This window comes from Zonotrichia albicollis, chromosome 9 (genome assembly GCF_047830755.1).
Source record: "Zonotrichia albicollis isolate bZonAlb1 chromosome 9, bZonAlb1.hap1, whole genome shotgun sequence".
NCBI lineage: Eukaryota > Metazoa > Chordata > Aves > Passeriformes > Passerellidae > Zonotrichia > Zonotrichia albicollis.
Window position 1 is genome coordinate 24,412,347 of NC_133827.1, and position 24,293 is coordinate 24,436,639.

Below are 24,293 nucleotides of genomic sequence, written 5' to 3' on the forward strand. Positions count from 1 at the left end.
TTTGCATGCAATGTGAGGAGTTGGTTGTGCAGGGTAATGTTAGCCAGGGGAGCCAGAATGTTCAGGTAGACAGGGCCAAAACAGGGAGTATGGCCTGAGATTTACCACCAAAAGTAGAGGCTAAATAGTGGCAGAAATTGGTATTCCAGGATAAAGAGCAGAGTAATTACTGTTGCAGAACTAAATTGGGCTTTGTGTCTCACAGTGAATTTTAGACACTACTGACTCCAAGGTAAGATAATCAGAACTGTTTTATTGGACATGAATCTGAGTATCCAGGAGGAGGAGGAGGAGTATCCAGGCTACCAGTATTGGGTACCCCAGGATCTGGGCTGCCGCCTCCTGCTGCCTTCTCAAGGGCTGCAGCTATGAAGACGCAGAGGAAGGTGAACCGGGTCTCATCTGGCATTAATGTTAAAGTTTTCATACATCTATTTTTCTTTCACTACTGAATTAAATTACTGTCACCACACATTCTGTGACTTGCCTGATAGTATCTCACATCTCGGGTGGGGCTATCAAATGGCTTCTCCTGAAAAGGCTGCTGTTTACACATTTTTTTTAATTCAGACACTTCTGTTTCAGCAGTCTGTTAAACAAAGTAGTGTATTGATCTTAAAATTACTTATTATTAAGGGCCTCAGAACTATCTGTATTGTATTGACATTTCAATCTTTATTTTCCTGATGTAATTTCAAATTTAACAGAAGTGCAGATTTGAAATACTAACCTGCCCTTTTTTTTCATTTAGTTCTCTGCAGCTACAGAATGAACACTCTCTCTTGTGGACTCCTGCCTTCCTGTTATACTTTCTCAGTTTATGAAAGGAAAAATAAAACATTATCAGGTTGCAGTGGTTTGATTCTTCATTGTTCCCACTAAACCCATGCATGTGGGGTTTCCTTTCTTCTTTTGGTGTGTACAAGTCAACTTATGCCAGCTTTTTTGAATATCAGTCTCTGCATCTACAGCTCTCAATGGATTTTTTTTTTTTTTTTAGGAAATCAGAACATCTCCAAAGAGAGTGGGACAAAATGAAAGAAAGAAAAAAACATTTTGAATTTCCTGGGATGGAGTTATTTGAGACTTAAAAGGTGTTGAGAAGTTTTGCTGTTCATTGTTCTAATAAGGTGCATGTCATTGATGTCAACCTAATGTGCTGAGGAAATGTCACACATGTCTGCAATTGGCTACTTCTGGCTGGCCAAGCACAGCTGGAAGCCTGGAAAACAGATGTTACTTTCAATCAAGCAAGGGTCAGAGCAGGCTTGGGACTTGGAATGTCTATATATTTCCATCCAAAAATGATCCTTGGGTAGTTTCAGTGGACCAGTAATTATTTTAGCAGCTTTTCTGTTTTTGTTGTTGGTTTTTTTTAATCTTCAGTATTATGCCTGTAGAACAGAGGAACAAAAACCAGTGGGCATGCATCCAGGGAGCTTGGGACAATGATGGGGAGGAGTCCAACACAAGAACATCATTGCTGTGTTCTCTGAGCCATGCCTGGTAACTTGGTAACACTTAACCGTATACAGTGAACAGTTTTCTATTGACTAAAACATAAACATCTGAAGCCACCTGGCTGAAGTCTATTTTGCAAGACTGAGAACAGCAGTCATTTTATGACTCTTTATCCTGATAGAATTCTCTGTTCTTTATATTTTGTTCTCTGTGTGTCATCCTCAAAAGATTGAACAGGGTTGTTTTGTGACTGGCATGTAAAGAAGAGAACTTGGAAACAATGCACTGTACAGCTTCCAGTATGGACTGCACAGAAGCCTTGAAAGAGAACCAAGGCTTTGCTTCCTAGCTACAAATGTGAAGCTGTAAATCTGGACTTGGTTCACAGAAATCAGAGTTAAGTTTCTTTCAATAAAAGAAAGATTTTTTTGCAGTGAAAGGGCAGGAGCCCTCTTTGCTGGGCTCAGAACTGGCTGCATGGCCGGGCCCAAAGGATGGTGGTGAATGGTGCTGCATCCAGCTGGGGCCAGTCACCAGTGGTGTCCCTCAGGGCTCTGTGCTGGGGCCAGCTCTGTTCAATATCTTTATTTTTCACTGCAGGCCCCCAGCCAGGTAATAATAAGTAGCATTGACTCCATGCTTCTCAGAAGGCTGATCAATCACTTTATTCTTATATTTATTGTTATACTATACTTATTAAGAAACCCATCACCCTTACAGATTGTCATGATACAGGTGGACCCAGTTGGATACAGGTGGATCCAATTTGTCCTTCAATCCAAGCACCATCACCATTGGCCAATCAAGAAACCACCTTTTGGTAAGCCAATCTCCATAACACATGCCACCTGTGCACAACAGGTGCAGCAAGTGAAGATAAGAATTGTTTCTCCTTCTTTTCTCTGATCTTGTCACAGCCTGCCTCAGGATGATGTGCCTTGCTCTCTGTGGCCAAAGAGCTGCTGCCACACGTTTTCAGGTAAGAAAAATGGAAAATAGCTTGGAAAAGGAGGAGGCAATGAGGCTGGTGAGGGGCTGGGACCACAAACCCTGTGAGGAGCAACTGAGGGAGCTGGGGATTTTCAGCCTGGAGAAAAGGAGGCTCAGAAGTGACCATATCAATCTCTACAGCTACCTGAATGGTGGTTGCAGTCAGGTGGGGTTGGTCTTTTTCTGCAGGCAGCACTGCCAGAACAAGAGGACACAGTCTTAAGCTGTGCCCAGGGAAATACAGGTTAGATATTAGGAAAAAAGTTTTTTTATGGAAAGAGTGATAAAGTACTGGAATTGTCTACCTGGGGCGGTGGTGGAGTCATCATTCCTGGATGTGTCCAAAAATGACTGGATGTGGCACTCAGTGCCATGGTCTTGTTGAGGTGTTGGAGCATGGGTTGGGCTCAATGATCTTGAATGTCTCTTCCAACCTCATGATTCTGTCTGTGATTCTGCATGGGGGCTGAAATGTAGCAGTGACGTATGGCCAGAACAAGGCCTCCCTCAGGACAAGCAAGCAGAACCTTCTGAGCAGCCTCACAGTTAAGCTCCTGTAGGCAAAAATTGGGCATTGCCTTTACAGCTGAGAGTAACAGAGTTGAGAAGAGCGAAGCTGTTTGCACCTGATGCTGTCTCCCAAATGGGACGCAACCACCAATGGGCAGGAAAGTGGCACACAAGAATTGTCCCCATAGAGCATTTCTGATAGAAAGGGAAAATGGGTTATTTTAATCATAAATGAGACAGCATGCCCCCTTTTGTCTTTTCTTTTGTGCTTTATTTAATGTTCAGTCAAGAAGTAAATGACAGCTTCAGTTCACTTGCTGTTTACAACTCCCAGAGGCTTTGTTTGGCTTTGGTGTTTTTTCCATTATCTTGGGGTGTTTTTTGTTGTTTCTGTTTATTTATACAGCAGACTTGTGCAAACATCTGAATTAACCTTAAACTTGGGCAGGACACTGCTACCAATGGAAAAAACTCTCCTGAACTTACTGATGCAGTTCAAACATCCTTTATCAACTTTTCTAGAATTTACTTTTGCCTCTAGTGAGGATAAATGTTGCTGCTGGAGTCTACTTCTATATCCTCTCATGTTTCTCTGTCTCCCTTTCCTCATAATATTTGTAGTTTAATTGTGTACAGAGCTGGTATCCCATCCCATATCCATTGTCTGTGTGTCTTAATTCCTCAGCCCCTTATTTAGTGCTTTTCTCCAGATCATTATAACCTTTAATCCATTATTCACTCTATTTTAGGTTGTAGTTTTCTATTTCAATATTTGGTCTCCACTTTCAGGTGTTTGGTTTTTGCTTTTTGAGTTGTTTTTTTCTCCTCAGGTGATAGCAAAACCATTACTGTCTGTGTACAGGGGCCCTGTCTCTTGAGATTCCTTAAACAAGTGTTTTAATCCATTCTGTTAATGGCCATGTCCCCTTGCCTGCTTTTAGGTGATTCCTTGAATTGCAGCCTCTGTGCCCTAATTGAATCCAAACAATCACAGCAACAGCTCAGTGAAGGAAAGATGACAGAAATATAATCCATAAGAGACCTTTGCAGTGCTCGTGGGGTCCAGCTTCCCCCTCAAGGCAAGACAGTCTCCAGCACTAGATGAGGTCAGATATTGCTTTGCCTACCTGAGTCTGGAAGGCTGCTAAGTTTGGAGATTCCTCAGCTACCCCAAATAACTTATTGCAGCGCTGTACTGGCATCCTAGGCAAGACATTTTTCCTGAGGGTTTACTCTAACTTTCCCTAGTTCCATGGTTCTTTGTCTGATAGTCTATTTATCAAAATCTTAGATTAATTCTGTCCTGAAACAGTATAATATGGCCTAAGGTAACTATTTTGCAAGAGAGAAGCAGTTTTTAGGTAGTGAAAAAAAAAAATCTAATTTTTTCCAATATAAAATGCAGTGCTGCCTCAATTATCTGAATGTCATAAGAAACAGTGATTGTAGTGTGTTCAAATAGTCAAGGGAATTTTCAGTGTAATTAATAAATGCCAAGGGACATAACCCTATTTCAAATGACTGACATTAGACTATTGCATGAGAAGAACCTTGTTTCTTCACTGTAACACACTGACACACAAAACTCCTGGCAGATTAAGAGATTCTCTGTGCAGGAGTTCTTGCCTTCAAAGCATCCTGGTTTATGAGACAAATAGCTGAAAATGTGTTAGGGAAGCAAGAGATTGACTGTGCTACATCATATATGCAAAATAAAAGCATCATTAATTGGATCTTTTAGAGATTTTGATGCTTTTATAATTTCTTTGGAGATTTGCACCCTAAATAGGTTTTGAGAAAGTGCCATACTGGCAGAATTAGAGACTAAAACTTGTGGATCTAAATGGCATTATTCCCACACTGTGGTTTAATGTGCTCTGATGGAGCAGTTTCTATTCAGTTTCCACAGTTCCTCAGTCCTCCTACCTGGAGGATGACAGTACATCCATCACCTCTCATGTGTTTTGGGGAATGGAGGTGTCTTGTAGGAGCTGCCCAGACCACCTGCTCATTTCACAGTTTTGCAGAGCTGAGTGCAGGTGACTGCAATTCACTATTGGCCTGCTTGGGATTCTAACCAATAATCAAGCAACAAAAAGCTCCATATCCCACACCAATTTTTGAAGCTGCTCTTCTCTAGGGGTGAAATATTTTTAAACAGTCATTCAAGAAATAATTTAATTGATCTTTCAGCTTCTATTATTCCCTTTCCTCAGGAGCTGGTGACCGAAATTGACTCTATTCCCACTTGAACCCTCTTCCTTTCATGTTCCATGTACAGAACCCTGTCAGGCACTGGGTTAAATTAGTGTAAGTCTGTCTAGAGTTAAATTAGCTCGGCACTGTCAGAAACGAAGACAGATTTTGACATATTTTAGGCTGACTAGTCAAATAATAATAAAAAAATTATGAAGAGCTCATAATTTGAAAAATGTGTGTGGTTAACTTGAAAGCATTATGCTCGACCAAACTCTTCATTAGAACTTTTCACAAAATTATATTGGTAGTTGCTACTGATTCTGGTTATTTATACTTCAAATCCAGTGCAAGAAATGTTTTTAACTTGAATACTTAATCTTATTGTTTGAAGATTTAAAACATTATTTCTTCCCTGTTCCCTTCCCTTGTGGTTGGATTATTGCCAAATAAATCTGATGTAGTTTATGCTTGGAAATCTCAGGTAATATAAACTTCAGAAAGCAGTTTAGCTTCAGGAGACTGTTTGCATTACTAGTTTATTTGTTTATTCATGGTTGTTTCACTTCTTTTTCACTTGGATACAGAAAACAACCCAAAAGAAATATGTTGTTATGCTTCAGAGGTTTCTTTGGCTGCTATTTAATTTCTCATACCTAATCAAAAAGTACTTTTTGACTTATAAAGTTTATGGTACATAATGTGAATTACAGTGGGCTTTATTCAACATCTGTCTGAATCCCCTGGTAGGCACTCCTTTCATTTACGTATCAGAAAACTGATATCAACAGGGAGGATCTATCCTTAGCAGTATAACTCAATAATATTTTCCACCTGAAAATTCTGGGATATTTTTACAGAGAGAGGAGATAGCATAGATATTGCAGTTTGGCCTAGACACCAGAGTTAATATCTTTATTCCTGTGTAATATAGTGGTTCTTTAGCCTCAGCTCTTTGAGATGTTAAGTTTGTGCTTCATTGAAACAATTCCTTAAATTGTTTCAATGAATAGTATAACTTCAAATGCCAGGGGACAGCAATTATGCTCTCATGACACTGGATTTCAGCTTTGAAACTCTTGCCTTTTACACAAATAATAGTTTAATTTCATCTGTGCCAGGATTGAGTTGGTCTGGTCTGGGCTTGGTTTAGATTGTGTAGTCAAAATTATAGATATAATGACATATCTGTGCTCTTTACTTTTCCTTCTTCAAAAGATAAGTATTTATTTATGAGTAGGGTTGATTAAATACTAGTTAAAATCATGGTATAAAAATTGGGTTAAAATAGAAAAGTTTACTGCTATCTAGCAAAAAGGTGCTTTTCTTTTTCTATTGAAAAGTGTCAAACTTTTTCTGAGTGTTGTCTGTATTTCTGTATTTCATTGGTCATAGAGCCAAAATTTCCTCTCTAAAAGGAAAACTGCCCTGAGCAGCATCAGAGTGACAGTAATGATGTGTAAAACCATGCTGTGCTCATTTTGGTGTCCTTGTGTAGCAGCAGTATCAAGTGAGCTCCATCAGAAGTCCCTGACCCTGTTGCACCTACACAACCCTTGTACAACAGGGGACTTTGCTGATTTCAGGAACTCATTCTGGCATCAAGTTAGAAACATAACAGACAAAGAAATACATGAGTCAAAATGGAACAGAGCATGTACTTCTGAAAATAATTCTGTATGTCTGTTCTTTTCCTTTTAGGACAGATAACTCTGTATAGTTCCCATTCATTTAGAAAGCTGTACCTAAAAAAACTTAAGGGAAGAAAAACACAGATTTTTTTCTCTGATTTTTTTTTTTTCCCCCATCAAAGATAGTTTCAGCAGTATACTCCCCCAGAAGACAAATGCTTCTCTGATTTTTAGTCTTAGTGGATTGGTCTGATGCCACATAATAAGCATTGGCCCTGATGCACCAAGGCCTTTGACAAGAAATATTGCCTTAGACACATCTTGGCGGTATAACCCTGGCTTCTCTGTATTTCCTTGGCTGAGGGCCCTGGAGCAGGCTGTCTTTACTGGGAGTCTGAAATATGTCAGCTTTGCCCAAGGTGCTTTTTTCACAGGTTCCACAAGGCCAAAAGTGAGCAGTATATCTGAGTAGTTATAAATTGGATTTCAAATAAAATATACTTCCAGAAAATATCTTAATCATAGAATGGCTTGGGTTGGAAGGGGCCATTTGCTGTAACCCCCCTCTATTCTCCATTAGATCAGCTTGCTCAGGACCCTGTCCAGCCTGGCCTTGATTGAGCTGAGGATGGAGCATCTGTTGCCCCTCTGGACCACCTGTGCCAGAGCTCACTGCCATCATTGTAAAAATCTTCTTCCACCTGAATCTACCCTCTTTTATTTTAAAATCATTGCCCTTCATAATCACAACATTTCTTATGAACATAAGTCTGTCCCCATCTTATAAAGCACCCTTTAAGTGTTAGAAGGACTGTCAAGGATGATTCTATTCTGAATGATGGCTTTTTGTCAAAAAGCAAATTTAAGGGGGATGAAACCACTTGAAACTCTCTATCGTTTTTGCTTTTTAGCTGTTCTTTAATTTCTGTTCAGGATCATGCTCTGAATCATTTATCATAGCTGGGCTGTTTAGAATATCTCTTGTGTGGGGATCATCCTGTTCCTTGTAAGGGGTAAGCTCATGCTGTAACCATTGCATCAGTAAAGAGGTGAATAGGAATGAGCAGTGCTGCCCAGGAAATTTCACTAAAATTAGATTTGTGGTATTTAGTGTTTTTATCTATTGAGACATTGATTTCTAACTGTGGCTTGCAAATGAACTGAAATTTTGTCTTCTTTCTATCTGCCTGTGAACTCCTATGGTTTCCCACAGCTTAAGTGAGATAGTCCAATTGTGGCTTGTATCATCAGGCAAAAATATTTCAAAGGCTGACCACATCCCCTTGCATGATCATTTAGAAGGAAAAATGTAATGTGGTGGAACTAGTCAAGAATCATGTGGGCTCTGCCTGGTTGAGAGATGCGAATCAGGATTTTGAAAGAATGAGAAAGAACCCTGACAAAGCTGTCTTTAGGTACCATAAAATGAAACTTTCATACAATGAGGGCTGCAAGTTTAAAATGCTGCTGCAATCTGTGTGCAGTCTTCAGTTGGGAATGTGCCTTCCACATTTACCACACTCCTAGAGCAGCCTTCAGTTGATATTTGTAAGAGTGAGGAATAGAATTGCTCATCTGTTTAATCAGATGCCAAGACACTTTGGGTGGTAATAACTAATGCACAGATATCTCTAATACAGGGAGATGCACAGATCTTCAAAGAGAAAGCACAGGGAACATTTAAGAGCTTTATACCAGTCTGATGAATTTACTTATGTAATGCTGCTTTACCAATTTAGTCCTGCCTTGATAGTTTTTTTCAACACTCCCTACTTAGTTGATATCATGATCCCATTTGCCACTGTGGGCATGCTTGCCTCTGTCTCCTGGAGTGTTTGAGCACTGCTTCCACAGCAGGGAACACCATCCCTTCCTGTGGAAGGGCAAGTTGCCAACAAAAGTTATCAATTCCAACTGCAAATATTCAGTGGGACTTCTGTGTAGCTGTGCTACATATATTGCTCTGTTTCTCTTAAAGGGCAACATATTGCAAATAACAATGTTTACAGTATGTTTAGTAACTATGGCAACCACAGGCTGCTGTGTTTAAAAACATAGGATGTATTCCATTGCAGATTATTTGCTATGTCCTTTTATCACACACCATGGAGGTAATAATGCAGTATCACAGTATTGCAAAGCACCTTCATGGAAACCCCTAAAAAATGACTTGATTAAATTGTCTCACTGATGTCCATGTTGAAGTAGCCAGCTGGCAAATAAAACCCTCAAGAGCCAGGTACTCTGTGTGAGCTGTGTCCCCAAACTGCTCCATGTTAGATATTGTTACCTTTGTAAAGGTGAGGAAATGCAGAGTGGTGTGGACTGGGGAGATGGTGAGCATTCAATGTCTGTGAGCATTCAGTGTCTCAAGACTATTTCCCTGAATGCAGGAATTTCAGCGGTGGCAAAGCTGTCCATTAGAACAGGCGTGTTCATCTCTGCCTTTGACTAAGGACATGTCTGTATTAGGAACCTAAGGCCGCCACAAGATACAACAATTGGAATGGAAACATTCACAACCCTGAATCTGAGGTGTGCAATTCACTGAAGTTTTCTCTATATATCATAGTCATAAGTACCTGGTGTTCAACTGGCAGATCCCATCTACATCTGATCAGGGCAGTTCTGTTATGTCTGGTCCTGGTCTTTGAATTTCCTGAATATTTTTCATCATAAGCTGTCATTGTTTATGTGTTTTGCAAAAACTTGTATTTATATTGTTGGCAGTATTAATTTGAAAGATAACAAACTCATCCATTACTTGATAGAGCATTAAAACCAATACATTTTATAGCTGCTTGAGGATATTTTTTTACCAAATTTTCCAGTGCAGTATTAAGATCTGAACAGATCTGTCAGATCAGAATTACAGTCATTGTCATGGAAAAATGGATCAAAACATTCTTGGAGGGGAGTATTGTAATTTAGGTTTTTTGAATCTTGCTACCTGGGAAAGCTGTGGTTATCAAGGTGCCCAGTATTTATCATCTTATAATATAGAGACCAAAATCCTAAATAATTTTAGGTTTCATATTTTACATTAACATATTTTGATTCATGGTTTCATATTATAGCTCTTTTTGATTCTATAAATAAAAAAATCTTATGGGTCCATCATTTATGTTCTCATTCCAATTTACTTTGTAAAACCATATATTTCAGTGAAACAATTAGACAAACAGAGCAATCCTATCAGATTATCAGAAGAATGAGCAACTTTTGGGTCACAATCCTATAATCAAATACATCAGATCAATAATGTTGGTCCTGCATCTGTTCTGTGTTCTTAGCTAGGCAATATTCTATCCTAGCTACTGATGGAATGAGAAGTAGGTAGATATATTGTGATGGTGGGTTTCGTTTTTTTGTTTGTTTGTTTGTTTGTTTTGTTGTTTTTTTTTTTTGAGATGTTTGTTTGTTTGGTTTTGGGGTTTTTTTGCTTGCATAGGTCTACACTGAATCTTTAAAATGTGAAGGACCTCACATTCTCACATTTGTACATATTAAGATCACACATATTGTTAAATAAGAATGGATGATGAGCATAAAAGAGAGCAGCTGATTGGGAAGGTTGACAACTGAATTTTTTCTCAAACAAGAAAATCCCTAATCAAATTCAGAGAGATGAAGAAGCAGAATTCTAAGAGGTGAGATCTTGACGGAGATACTGACAATAGTCTCTGCCTGCAAACAGCTGCAGAGGAGGAAATTTTGTTTTGGTGTAAATGATTATTAATATGGCAAGAACTGAATATTAGAAAGGAGAGGGGAAATGATAACCAGACCACACCCCACTTCACTTGCTTCCACTGTGTTTAATCCATGGCTTTTATTCAGGCTTCAGGTGTCCAAGACCAAATGTGGAAGCCCAAGCATCACTTCAGAAGAGAGCTCTCCCCTGTGCCTCATTTTATATGAAAATGAGCAGATGTCCATGTTCATATGCCCAAATCTGCCTCAGACCAAATGCCTGTCTCCTGCTTGAACTCCACCCTCCCTCTAGTGAAAGGTCTGATTTGACTGGAGGTTCTGAGGTCAGCAGAGGCACTGACAGAAACACATCTCACCCAGCAGTTGTAGTGTCTTTAAATTGAAGGAAAAGCATTAGCCTTCTTTTAAGCATCCTGTGGTAGCTAAAATGGATTGCCCAAGAAGCTGAGCAGTACAGTTCACTGCTGCCCTCAGGCTGGAGACATTTAAATCCCCACTGTTACCTCTCAGGGGAGAGCCCTGACGTAGAGTTAACAGCTATTTGGGTCCAAGTAGGGCATTCTTTTAAAGCACTTTTGGCATCCAAAACAATTCTGCTTCTATCTTGTTGAATCTGGGTCACTGTGCAACAAGCAATGCAATATTTAAAAGGGGAACAACCAGCAGGGACTTCTTTGAGTTTAAAGTACCCAAGTGAAAGCAGCAAGTCCTTGCTGGCAAGCCCTGATGGCAGGAGTGATTTCTGTATTTTACATTAGACAGTTCTTGGAGAAAAATGGGAAATAGTTGTGATATCATGATCTAGATTCCAGAGGTATGTCTGTGCTCAGTGTTTCATACTGAAGACCTCTAACCAGCACCAGCATTGGGAGATTTAGGTGCTTTACCAAATGTGTAGAAAGCCTAAAAATGTCTCATGGTTTTGGATTTCACTTTGGAGCCAACTTCCTTAAGTACAGACTGCAATGCCTAAATTGTAGGCAGTGCAGACCTTTATTGGCCCTGGCCCCTTGCCTTCCTTGTGAGATGGCCCTGGTTTTATTCCCAGCACAAACCAGGTGTGTTTACATCTGTGTATTAAATTCCAAGTCAAAGAGGTTATGGGAGAATATATTCCCCAGATATCCTACTTTTACAGAACCATCCCCCACTTCATTCATTCATCCTTAAAAATAGCAGATGAGGAAATGTATTGATGCAATATTAATTTTAAATATATTTACCCCTGAGATCATTGTGTATATATATAGATAGAAGAATAAACATTAAAACAGTGGTTACCCATGTTGTTAAAATGAGTCTATTGATAGTAAGAAATAAATACTGTAGAACTGTGGGATACTGAACTGCTGAAGAATTCCATCCTTATTACATTCCAACATATTTAAGAATTGTATATCAGGTTGTTTGAGGGGTTTTAAAACCAAAGCAATGTAATACTGATTCATTGTCAGAGCTGATAGAAGAGCTAGAATATTGACTAGAAAAAAGTGCTCATTGTTTCCAAAGCTGCTCTTTTCTACTGATGAACCCTACTTTTAAATTGAGCCATTTCAATGAACTGATTAAAGGCCACTAATTTGTGAGAGTGAGACCTGAGTGGTGTAAAGCACTGCAGCATCATTTTCCATCCAGTTGAGGTTCTCTCCCATGTGCTTTAATTTTTACTCTTCAGCTGTAAAATCTTGCTAACTCACTGTGTGTTTCCATCCCTAGCTGGGTCAGACAGAGCATCCTAGCCCTGGGCCCTGTCAGGCATAGTGGCCAGTGCAGGGTGCCTGAGGGAGGGACAGAGTGGCCTTTTCCAGCAGTCTAGCCGGCTACAAGAAGTCTGAAGGTTGAGGATTTTCTGATCATGGACACATTTGGGGTTCTTTTGTTGTCATTGTTCTGGATGAGGTTTCTTTTTTCTCTGCACTCTCATATGGTAAATCTTTCTAAAAGCAATAAATACCCACCAGCTGCTGGTAGAAAGATTCAGCTCAAACCTCCAGCCTAGGCCCAGGCCTCTGAGTGAGGGCTTGTACAGGGCCAGCCCTTACAAAGAACAGCAAAACACAAAACTGAGGCACCATTTAAACTGTCTGACTGAGCTGTTCTGGTTTCTGAGACTTGCTTGATATAATAAATGGTATTCCTGATTCAGAGAGCAATTGAAACATGGAAGTAAACCAAGAGCTATTATCTCAGTGGTAGGAGGTGTGAGGAGTTCTTGTTTCTCTAAAGGGCCTGTGGAGAAGCATTGCTGAAATGCCAGGGGTTGGAGTTCATTGTTCCTCAGCACATGAAAGGGACAGTGGGGGATCAGTGAGTGTGTGGCATTGTGTATTCTCCTTATCACTTCAGGGTTACAAACCTTGTGGTACTGAAACCTGGTACTGGCCCAGTCCAGTAAGTGGTGTCTTTTAAGGAGCTGGAATTTATGCAGTTTGTAAACCATACACCTTTCTTGCTTGCATTCTTCAAATATAGCAGCTATAGTCCAGGATCTCTGGACAGGAAAGGATTCATTCTGCCTTTAATTTCCTTTGAGAACCTATAAACTGGGCCTCTGTAGTTAGTGCAAAATTTTCACTGAGCATGAAGCTGGAATTGTAATTCAAACATTTAGCAAAAGAAATCATCATTGCTAAAAGTCTGACTCGTGCTTTATGCTTATCATTCTATAGGCCCTATGAGCATCCCCACTCTATTATGCTTTCACTACCAAGAATTTGAATGGTTTCTAAAAAAAAGTGACATATTGTGTATACAAAGCACTCCTGTAATGGTGATTCTCTGGACTTTTCAGCATGTCATCAGGAGTGTCACCTGCCATGAACATTCCGCTTAATCTGATTTGTGTAAGCAGTTTCAATGTAGTCAAGAGACATTGTGACCTGCTAGACCAGGGATTTAAAGATCAGGACTTGACCTTTTTGGAGCCCCAAACCAATAGAATAACCTGTTCTTCCCTTTAAGTTCATTGAAGACTAAGTAAATGGTTGCTTAGCCTGAAATCTCTCCTGAAATAAGAGTTTTAGTTCCACTTGCTGTAATTATCTATGAACTTTTACTGTCTATGACAGAGAGCTTGAGAATGTTGAAATCCAGCAGAAAGAAAATCCCCTGCCAAATATCAGAGAGGTGGAGGACATGTGGAAGTGCTTCCCCAGGCCCTTCACCCACCCCAGTGTGTTCTAGGAGCACCAGGAGATGTGACCTGTGATGATTTCTCTGCTGGTAAGGGTGGCTGACAACTGCATGCCAGCTGAGAGAATAACAAGTAAGGAAATGCAAAGACTCAGAGAAAACTAGTTCAGAATTCTTTGCATTTTGTTAAGAAGCTCCTACTTCATAATTTGATGCTGAATTTTGACTTACTGTTAGAGGTGGAATGATAGCAATTTAAAAAGGTGACTTGTGGAAGGAGACTCATAATGGTCATGTTTGCTTTGTTGGTTTTTTCAGGCAGATGAATAGGATTTTTTATCACTTAATCATGTGTGGCTGTGATATTACATTATTGCAAACATATGTGTGACTCCTTAGTTTTGAGGAAGAGATATTTCTCAGTAGCAGAAGTCAGTGGGAATTCTGTCAGCTTAAGCATCATGACAGATCTCTGAAAGCATGACATTTCTATTAAGCAAGAACTATGTCTAAGTCTGTATTTTTTTCCCCCAAGTACTTTATTACAAAGATGAATCTAGCCTAGACACAATGGTGTAACTCCTAAGCATCTCCTACTCCCACCTATCCCTCTGATTTTTCTCATATCTCTTTTTGTCTCTCCTCCGATACAGACTGCACAGCCAATCTTGGTTTAAGCTGCTCACTTGCAGCTGCTGCAACACCCAGGGAATTGCTCACAAATGCAGACTTGCTCACAGAGGAGCTGCTTAATCATATTAGCAGGATTTTCAGTGTTGGGTTTTAGGCACCTCAGGAAATAGACTGGGATCTAATTTTTCACATACCTCTGTAATACCATAAATTGAATAAAATTTTTGCTTTCTTGTACTAGATGAGAATTAGAAACTACTCTCTGTTATTCTGCTTAGAAAATGCCCTGGAGTCTTCAGCTATATCATATATTGTTTTTATTAGATAAATTGTATCTATCTGTACCTTCATTAGCAAGATTTTTGAAATACCCCAGTTCCCTTTTATTCAACTAAACCCTTGTTGCTGCTATGTACGTCACGCTCATTGCAGTGCCAATTTGTTTCAAGATACTTTAGGAATTTCAGGTGTCACCCCACTTCCCCTGACAGCACAATAAAATCACAATCTGAAAGTGTGATAAGAAAATTAATACTAAATACTAAAAAAATTAATACTAAATAATAATAAAAACCTAACAAACAAAATCCCCCAGCTGCTGTGGTGACTTGACACACGAGGATCCCGTGGGACATAGCGGGAAGCAGAAGGGTTAAGCAGGAAAGCTGAAATAGACTCTGCAGCCTCTATTTTCTGCCTGACTCCAGAGGCTCTGCAGACAGCTGTTGCAGATTGAGGCAGACTTGTAATTTGCCTCATGGGTCTGGCAGGGAATTAAGGAGCAGTAACCAGTCTCCTATGGGGTATCCAGTCTCTATAACTAGCATAGGCACAATATGAAGGGCAGATCCTCAAAGATGCATAACCATGATAGGAAAGGCATGCTGAAATACCTTTAAGTCCGTACTATGTGCTTTCTAGTCTTAAAAAAAAAAAAAAATTTAACATGTACAGCATTGAGTAGAAGTTCACTACTCCAGTGCTGGTGAAGAGTAATCACAGGGCCTGATGCAAAGAAAGAAATTTCCCAAATAAAGCCTAAAGATGCAGGCAGTGTCCTCTGCCGGGCTGTGCTGGAGCCTTTGTGTTTCTTGCTCACTGGCAATGTCTGAATGTCTGAGCTGGTGCTCTGTGAGAAGAAAATACTGACGTGTGCCCTGAGTGCTGGAGTTTGGTTCTTTCCCCTAGGTTCCGTGGTTTCTGCCACTTGGGTAAGAACTTTGGCACAGCTGCTGGGAATACATTGTCCATTCAGGGAAAAATTACTAGAAAGGAAGAGACAATATTAACAGTCTTGTTGTTTCTCAGAGATGTGTTCAAACATGGCTGTTAAAACTCTTCAGTGGTGTGCAACACAGTTGAGAAGCCCTGGAGAACTGAGAGCAGTTTTTTTATTATTGCTGGAAGTGATAAATTACAGTAACATATACAAACTTGATTGCTTTGGGTTCAAATTTCAATAATACAAATATTATACAGTATAGTGAACAGGAAATATCATGCATCTTTTTTTATAACTATTTGGTCAATATATGTAACTAGCATCCTCTGCAATAATTATTTCTTGGAAAGTGCAGTTTGTTGTTTTACATTTTGTGTTTGCCTTTTTTTTTTAATATAGATTTATATATAAATGCTGGCTTAAGCTTTGAGTGTATGAATCTGAGGCTTGTAATAGACCTGGGACAGGATCAGTTTTGACTCTGTCACTTTGCTGCTGATAAGGTGACTTTTTCAGTTGACTCTGACAGCTCCTTATGTGTAAGCATCCTCTTCTCACTTCTACCAGGAGCAGATTCTTGTACAGCTTTGATTTTTCTGCTTGTGAGGCATATTTTCTCATAGTGCATCAGGAAAAGGCATGCTGAAAATTGCCTTTTCCAACTGGACGCAGCCATATAAATAATTGGCATCGTGCATGGCAATTATCACTTCAAACTCCTTGAAAAGTCTCACTTCCTAGGAGCCTGAAAAGCGAAGGTCTGCCATGCTCTTAATGTGTTCTCTATTTAACTGCAAGAAATCCATCTGCTTTGTGGAATTTTGTCTGAATTTCCGTATCTTAAAGACAAAGAGTGGGATTTTGAGTGTGTGCCTCTGGTTTGTTTTGTTCTGTTTTTTTAAATAAAAGAGCAGGAAGAAGGGAATTTTACATCTTTTCTTATTTGATCAAATTGAAGAACATTTCATTTTTGCTTTCATTCCTTTAAATTAGTTTCAATCTACATGATTTATAGGGAGCTTACTTCAGGGAGATCATCATTGGAAACTGCATATCTAAATAATTACCATTTTTCCCTGAATAATTTAACCCATAAATGCTCCTACTTTGTAATCTTGGTATGAACAGTCTTCCAAGGCTCTGTGTGGTGACAGAGGACAGGCAGGAAAAGGGCAGAAGATTAGTTTCCAGTTGACACCTCTGTTTCCTCAGTATTTTCCCATTTTTTCCTGAAGAAGTAGCTCTCATGTAGTACTAGGAGGGGCTGTGCTGTTTTCAAGGCTTGCCTCTAAGCAAGAAATTCCTCATCCACACGTGCTATTGGCTGAAAGGTCTGCTGAACACCTTGCAACAGCACTTCTAACATGAATTTTGGGGTAAATGTGTCAGTTTCATCACCCTTAAAACATGTGTTCTGAAAGCATGAGTATTTAATGACCTATCTTGACTAACATTTTAGATTCCGATTTTTCTAGTCTAACATATTGTCTGTGTAGATTCCTTTTTTGCTCCTTGTTACTTGCTGGTGATTCATTAAGTACTGTGATCAACATGAAGCATTCTGAAAAATAAATGCTCAGTTGCAAATCAGTTTGTTAATCTCCCCTCATACTTAGCAAAAACCTTTATCCTTTTTAGATGAGTTGAAAAAGTCTAATTCAAGGGACTTAACATATGCAGATTTGGTTAAAGAGCATATTCCTTTCTTCTGTGATGAATATTGAGCTTGAGTAAAATCCAAGCTAATCTTGACTCTGTTTTCCCCTCTTATCACATAACAGACAAATGTTTCCTGCAGCTACTGTGTCATAGCGGAGCATCTGCCTTTGTATGAACCAACTGCCAGATAGCCTTAGCAAGCAGTCAATTTAAGCAGTTGACAGGTTTATTACTTTATCAGATATTTGCTCAAGGACAATTTTATTATATGCAAATCATTGACATAAATTGGAGAAGAATGAATTTATTGAGGGGTCTAAATTAATCTTTCACCATTTGGTATGTGCATTTTTATTATGTAATGTATTTACTTCTAGAATATTCATTTGTCTGAGGGCTGTGCTGCAACTACAGGATTTGTCAGGGTTGGGTTAATGCTGATTTGTGTTTTGTATTTTTTAACAAACTCTACCTTAATGCAGGCCAGAGTTCAGACAACATGGGCTATAGAGATCTTTGGCTTGAGATAGGGAATTAAAAATTCATACACATGGTTTTACTGGACTTGAATTTTTAAAGTGTAAAATGGAAAAAAATCAGCTCACTACTTATGGAAGCAAAAGTCAGTCACCTGCTCTGCAGAGCTGATTCAGATCCTGCTCTCTTTAACTGACTGAGCAACTATTTTTTATTAGTAGAGAAATCCTAAACACAAGATCTGGAAAAGAACCCCAAACACACCCCCCAAAAAAAAAAAAAAACAAAAAAAAAAACAAAAAAAAAAAAACACCAAAAAAAAAAAAAAAACCAAACAAAAAAAAATAAACCCACCAGACCAAAACAAAATCCCCAAACAAACCAACCAAAACCACCCAAAGCAAAACAATATAAACCCCCTCCCACAAGAATAACAACCAGACAAGGAAGAACCCTATAACCCCTAAGCAATTACATTGGAATAAATATTTACAGGAAGATATTGGGAGTCTGTTTTGTTATTTGGTTTTTAATCTCATGTTCTAGCTTTCTTATTCTCGTTTTCGAGTGTACTTTGTGTACCTATTCCTGTTGTCAGATCAGGCTTTCACAGATAACCATGGCAAACACATTTGTGTTGCCTTCTTGAGTGATGACATCAGGATCTGGAAACTTTTCTGCAGTAGAGGAGTGAATATGTCTTGTGCATTTTTTATTTATTCTTTTTTAATTAAGAAAAGAAAATGTATGCTGACTCAGGAGCAATGGCATGTACCTTAAGATTTTGTGGTGGGAGAAGTCTGCCTTTTTCTCAGATCTGTTTAGTACTGGATGAAGTTTATGGCTTAAGAAATATGTGCTCAAAGTTTGGCTGAGCATGTTATTTTCTACATTTGTGCTACAGCCCTCATGAAAAAATTGGGAGTAAAAGTAAGGTTTTGGTGGGGTGACCACACTGAAAGCTGTCAGATGCTCAGTTTCATGTTATTGGGACATAAAATTCTTAGATGTAAGCTTGTAAGATTGAGAAAACATAATAAAGAATCCAATTTACCTCAACTTGGAGTTATAGGGCCATAATGACTTATATAGACCCAAAATTAATTTTGTATCTTCTCTGTTTGAGAAACTTCTAGTCCCTGTCTTCTTCAACTCACACTGAGCTGGTAGAGCATCCAGTCATGTCAGAGGGTGCTGAGAAGATATTCCCTTCTTGACTGAAATAACCTGGGTTTGCTGACTTTCCTGTATGTTAGAAGACACTCACTGGTTTCTTCAAGCTGTTGAGGCAGTTGGTTGAAAAAACATTAATTTTTCTGAAGCAAGACAATTACTTACAATGAATAATTGTGTGTGTAGCAAAGGGTGGGAGATTCAAGAATTCCCTGAAATTTTGTTTTTAGAGAAACACAAAATTAATTCTTGTCACTGCAGACCCCCCCCCCCAACTGAGTAATAATTAGCATTGACTCCATGCTTCTCAGCAGGCTGATCAATCACTTTAATGTGATATTTATTGTATACTATACTTATTAAGGAACCCATCACCCTTACAGACAATCATGATACAGGTGGACCCAATTGGATACAGGTGGATCCAATTTGTCCTTCAATCCAAGCACCATCACCATTGGCCAATCAAGAAACCACTCTTTGGTAAACCAATCTCCATAACACATGCCACCTGTGCACAACAGGTGCAGCAAGTGACGATAAGAATTGTTTCTCGTTCTTTTCTCTGATCTTCTCACAGCTTGTCCCAGGATGATGCCTGGTAAAGTTGTGCCTTGCTCTCTGTGGCCAAAGAGCTGCTGCCACACATTTTCAGATAAGAAAAATGGAAAGTAGCTGGGAAAAGTTATTTTCAAATTAGCTTTACTGTAAGATTTTTCATTTGTGGGTTGTACTAAAAGATTTTCATTCTTGAAATTAGCAATACTGCAGTTTCTGAAATATAACAAATTATATTCTTTATAAATTTTTTAAAACTTATTTGAAGCAGTTGATTGTAAGTTCTGTTTTGAAGTTTTGGATAAAAGAATCATAGTATGTCAGATAACTTGTCAAAATCTTGTGCCAAAACCATTTCATTTTGGAATGAAATGGTTCATTTCACTCCACTTCATTTTGGAGTTGTCAAAGTGAGGTTTTCAAGAGTTTTCACAGATTTTAAGGGATTTTTTTTTGCTTCCCTGATAGATAATTCTGTTTGTACTGTTTTCTCAGTTGCCATTCATGATTCCTTATATACTCAAATATGTTACTCAAAGAACCCATATGGGGAGGAAATAATTATTAGAGATCTTTTTTGCCCTAATTTTCTTACAGGTAAGTGTTAGATGGACATCAGAAGGTTTTTCTAGGTTGTGGAAGATCTCCATGTGTTATACTGCATTTGAACTACAGAGTGCTTGAGCCTTCTGTTTCTATCTTGGAGGAAAAATATTTAATGCATTTGATATTCTGCTCTTAAACAGAGATATCAATATGAAATAAAAAATAGATATATGCTATACTGAATGTGTCTAGAGCTCTCTGAAAAATTGCAAGTTTAAAATTCTGGTTAAATCCTGCTGTAGTCTTGCCCTATCTCAGAGTATTTTTAGTATAATTCCTGAATGGCTGAGTTACTCTGATAAACAATTATTGATAGTGTCATGAATTCATGCCCTATTCAGTAGAAATAAAAACATTCAATGGAAATGGAATTAAATCTATGATAACATTCAATGATGTATAACTCACAGGCTTGGTATGCTGTTTGAGAATGGGACTGCAGAGATTAGAGAAACACAAAGACATTTTATGGAGCACATCATGGGCCATTCCATGGATAATCTCATGTTCCTCTAGGAAACAGAACAATAAACTCTGTGGAGGTGTATAATATTCATAAAAAAGGCCTGGCTTCAGTATAACCTTAACAATGGGTGGCTGTCACATGTTAGGGGTGTGACATTAGGGACCTGGATTCATTCTGCTGCTCTGCTTTGAGGCGGGGTTCACAATAGCTCTGGAGGGCTCTGCTTTCATGCTATTAATGGAGAGCACTGTATACAGTATCATTAGGAAACACAGCAAGGACACTTTCATGCCCTAATTTCTTCCTCTCTGGCTCCTGAAGAGATCCTTCAGGGTTCCTGCTTCTTGAGTGTTCCCCTTAAACCTGAACACTTAAATGAAATAATCCTTATATGCATCCAACACAGTGTCTCTGTAAAGCTGAAATATCAGCTTTAGGTTTAATGTGTGATATGTGGGTTGATAATGGTGAAGGACTATATGAAAGTATAGAAAGATTTGTGGTTCTATTTTCTACTTGTAAACTCTTTGCCTCATTCCAGCCGTGTATAAATTTTACCTTTGGACGTTGTGTGCTTTTAGAGTGTCAGGGAGATTCTTCTCAAGCAAAAATATCTGAGCTACCTGCCAGGGTTTTTAAATAGCTTTTTTTTTAGCAAGGTGATACACTGAGAGAAGCACTCTGTGAACTGCATCCTCTGCTAATGTAAATCAGAAAAGTCAGAAGGCTCACATTTCTCACCTCAATACGAGTACTATCCTTGTTAATCAATATGTAATAAACCTCAGGTGTTCATTGAAATTCTTCTCCCATGCCAAATCTTGATGCCATGTTGTTTTGCCAGTAAGCATAAGTCAAATTTATCCTGTATAGGGCTTTTCAACTTCTTTATGTTAGAAACAAATGCTATATTACCTCTGGGTATAAATTATATATTGTGTATATGTACACAACATATGGAGAGTTCTATTAGAAAAGTGCCTATCTAAATATTAATAGTTATTTTGCCTTTTTAAACACTTATAATTCTATGTAAACTTCTCTGGTTTTTGAAGAGAAAAGCCACACTGCCTTTTCTTTCCCAAAACTTCATGATCCCAAACTCAATGCCATCGTTCAGTGACAGGAAGGTTTTCAGTAGTGCCTGATTTTCTCATATTAATTCTGTGTGTCAATTAACAAATTCAGATTCTTCAGAGTGAACCTTACAACTCTGTGAGTGATAGGTTCCTGCTGGTGCTTTATGACAGAATAGCACTACTTTTTAAAAAAATTTTTCTGCTATTATACTGCCACTGTTTAATGACAACAGGAAGTCATCAATCAAATTAAAGTTCTCTGTGTGTCACTCTAAAAAAAATCCTCATTTTAATAGAGAGAAAGGGGTAGGGCTTAGCAGGGGAAGGCAGATGGTGAATTGATGGAGCTATTCAGTCTAAAGTCTCTTAAAAATACTCAGTTTCAAGCCATGAAGGGTGAGGTTGCAAATCCATTTTAATTCCAGCTCGAGAAATCTTGATGCTCTAGCATTTCCTAAACAAAAAAACCCCAAACAATACCAAAAAATTAAAATCCAGATCTGTAATAATCTCTCTTCTGCCTTCTTTCCTTACCTTCCTTCTTGGTCTGAAAGACAGTAGTTATTGCCTCTGATGTAGCAATCATAGTACTTCAGTGTAGTAACAGTATTCTCCTTAAAGTGAAGATGTTATAAATTGGTAATTCAATATATGTGTGCATTTGTATATATATATATTTATGTGAAGATCATTTAGAAGCAATTGTCGTCCCTTTTAATATAACTTTCCAGTAACCCTGAAGTTATATAATGTAATTTTCTTTCTTCGTTCAGTACATTTTATATAAAGAAACCCTCAAATACTCTAAGACAACCGCTGAAATCAAAGGCAGAGGTAGAATGACAAATTCCCTTCCTCCCTCAAACATTTTAGGTAGGAAATTCTTACAGACAGGACAGAATAATAGAAGAACATGGTTAGGTGTAGCAGGAGATTGAAAGTGAGGAAATGTAAATCTGGCATCAGCACTGTGCTGGGAGGAAAAATCAATTAACCTGTACAAGTTAAGTGGTGAAAGGATTGAAGGGGTTTCAGGTTCAAAGTTGCTTGTCTTATTCCCATTATTGAGTACTTTAGTGATGAAAAAAACAGGAGTGTGAAGAAGAAATAAAGGAAACAATGAAAAAAGAGGCATACACCTAATAAAAATTGAGTTATGTAGTCAAATAAGCATAATAGAATAAACTACATTGGAAATTACTTCATCAGAGCCTATTTCCATCCAGAGCTTCTGAAGTGATCTCCTAAACCTTATGCTGAGATTTTTGTTGAAAACTGTTTCAAAAAGTTAATAAAATAGGAGCTGTTTTCATCAATGTTTGGTCAGTTTGAATAGACTGCTTTGCATTTGGAAGCAATAGGCTGCTTGCAGCACAGCTGTAATACATTCTAGCCGTGTATTTACACCCAGAATTTAAGTTAATTACTCCTCTCCTGTGCTTCTGTGAATTCTTAAACCATCTTTGAAAGTAGATTCCTAGTAGAGAGCAGAACTTTCTCTGAAAAACAGATTTGTGACATTATGAAACTATGAAGACCATAAAGGAAATAGGGGAGGAAGTATAATCTAGATTCTTAATTAATAGTATTGTATCTTCTCTTTCCCTATTGAACCACTATTGATCAGTGCAGTGGCAATATAAAGAGTATATCAGTATTTTGTGGGGTATGGTAGACATTCTGTATTTCTATTAAAATAGACTGACTCAAATCTATAGTCAAAAAAGCTGAGCTTGAATGAGTAAGGCAAAGAAAGCACAAGTGATGAGGTGCTGGATTAATGCAATGATGAAACAAAATACCACTTTAGCCACTAAACTCTGTCAGTTTGCAAATTCTGCGTTGATTTAAGGTGACTTGTACTTATACAGATCTCATCACTGCAGATCCCCCTGTATCATCACATTGTTGAAGAGTCTCTGTTTGAATGTCTTGGATTATTTTCAAGATGGTATTTTTCTAAAGACTTCTCAACCTAGCCTTGTTTGGGTCAGTGTTTCCTGTTATGTCCTAAATAAGGATCCAGTTCTGCCCTGAGTTGTTATTCCCAGAGACCTGAGGAGCGCACTTGTGCAGGCCCATTTTCAGAATTAAAGTCTGTCTGTTATGCCTGGTGTTAGCAACTTTTTCATGCACTTCAAGTTTATTTTCAGGTTTTGTCCATCCCATTTATTACAAGCAAATAAATTTATTTCCTCTAGTGCCTAAAATAATCTTTGTATTTTATGTAGTGTAAACCAAGTTTATATTTAAATAATAGGAAAAAAGGGCAAGATATTAGACCTCTTTCACACATACAGTGGGAAAACAATCTAGTTCTCCTAGTGGCCTATCTTGCATAGATGGCAAGTCTTTTATTCTTGATTTGCACATGCTTGCTAACAGAAAGTGTTTGTTTGGAGTGAAGTTTTGAAAGTTGTCAGCTTTCCAATAATAAAAGGACTTGAACAAAACTATAGTTCTGATACAGCTGAACTGTAAGAGTTATTGAAAGACTAATTCAGATCTGTCATTTTCAGAATAATTTCTGATAAACTTGAGGGGGCTGATCTCAGGTTAGCTGTGGGTAAAATTCTTTTCTTAGGCTGTGTGTGGGTAGAGAAAAAAAAGAGGACAAAAGACAAACACTCTGTATTAAGAATCTCAAAATGCAGCTACCTTCCATATATCAAATAGAATGACTGTGAATAATTCACTTCATGTTTGGAAAGTTCATAATTCAGGCTAACAGCAGTATATTGATCAAATATTTATAAACTAAGAAACACTTTTTTTTCCCTAAGACC

At 38.3% G+C, this 24,293-nt stretch overlaps 1 long non-coding RNA gene across 1 annotated transcript in view; it reads left to right on the forward strand.

Moving 5' to 3' along the window:
* Positions 1-1,009: 1,009 nt before the first annotated feature.
* The window catches only part of LOC141730062 (uncharacterized), an 85,331-nt gene continuing 62,047 nt past the window's right edge, over positions 1,010-24,293 (forward strand). The window contains exons 1-2 of the long non-coding RNA XR_012581522.1: positions 1,010-2,281; positions 2,379-2,440. This is a non-coding gene — a long non-coding RNA (uncharacterized LOC141730062). The remainder of the gene's footprint in view (positions 2,282-2,378; positions 2,441-24,293) is intronic.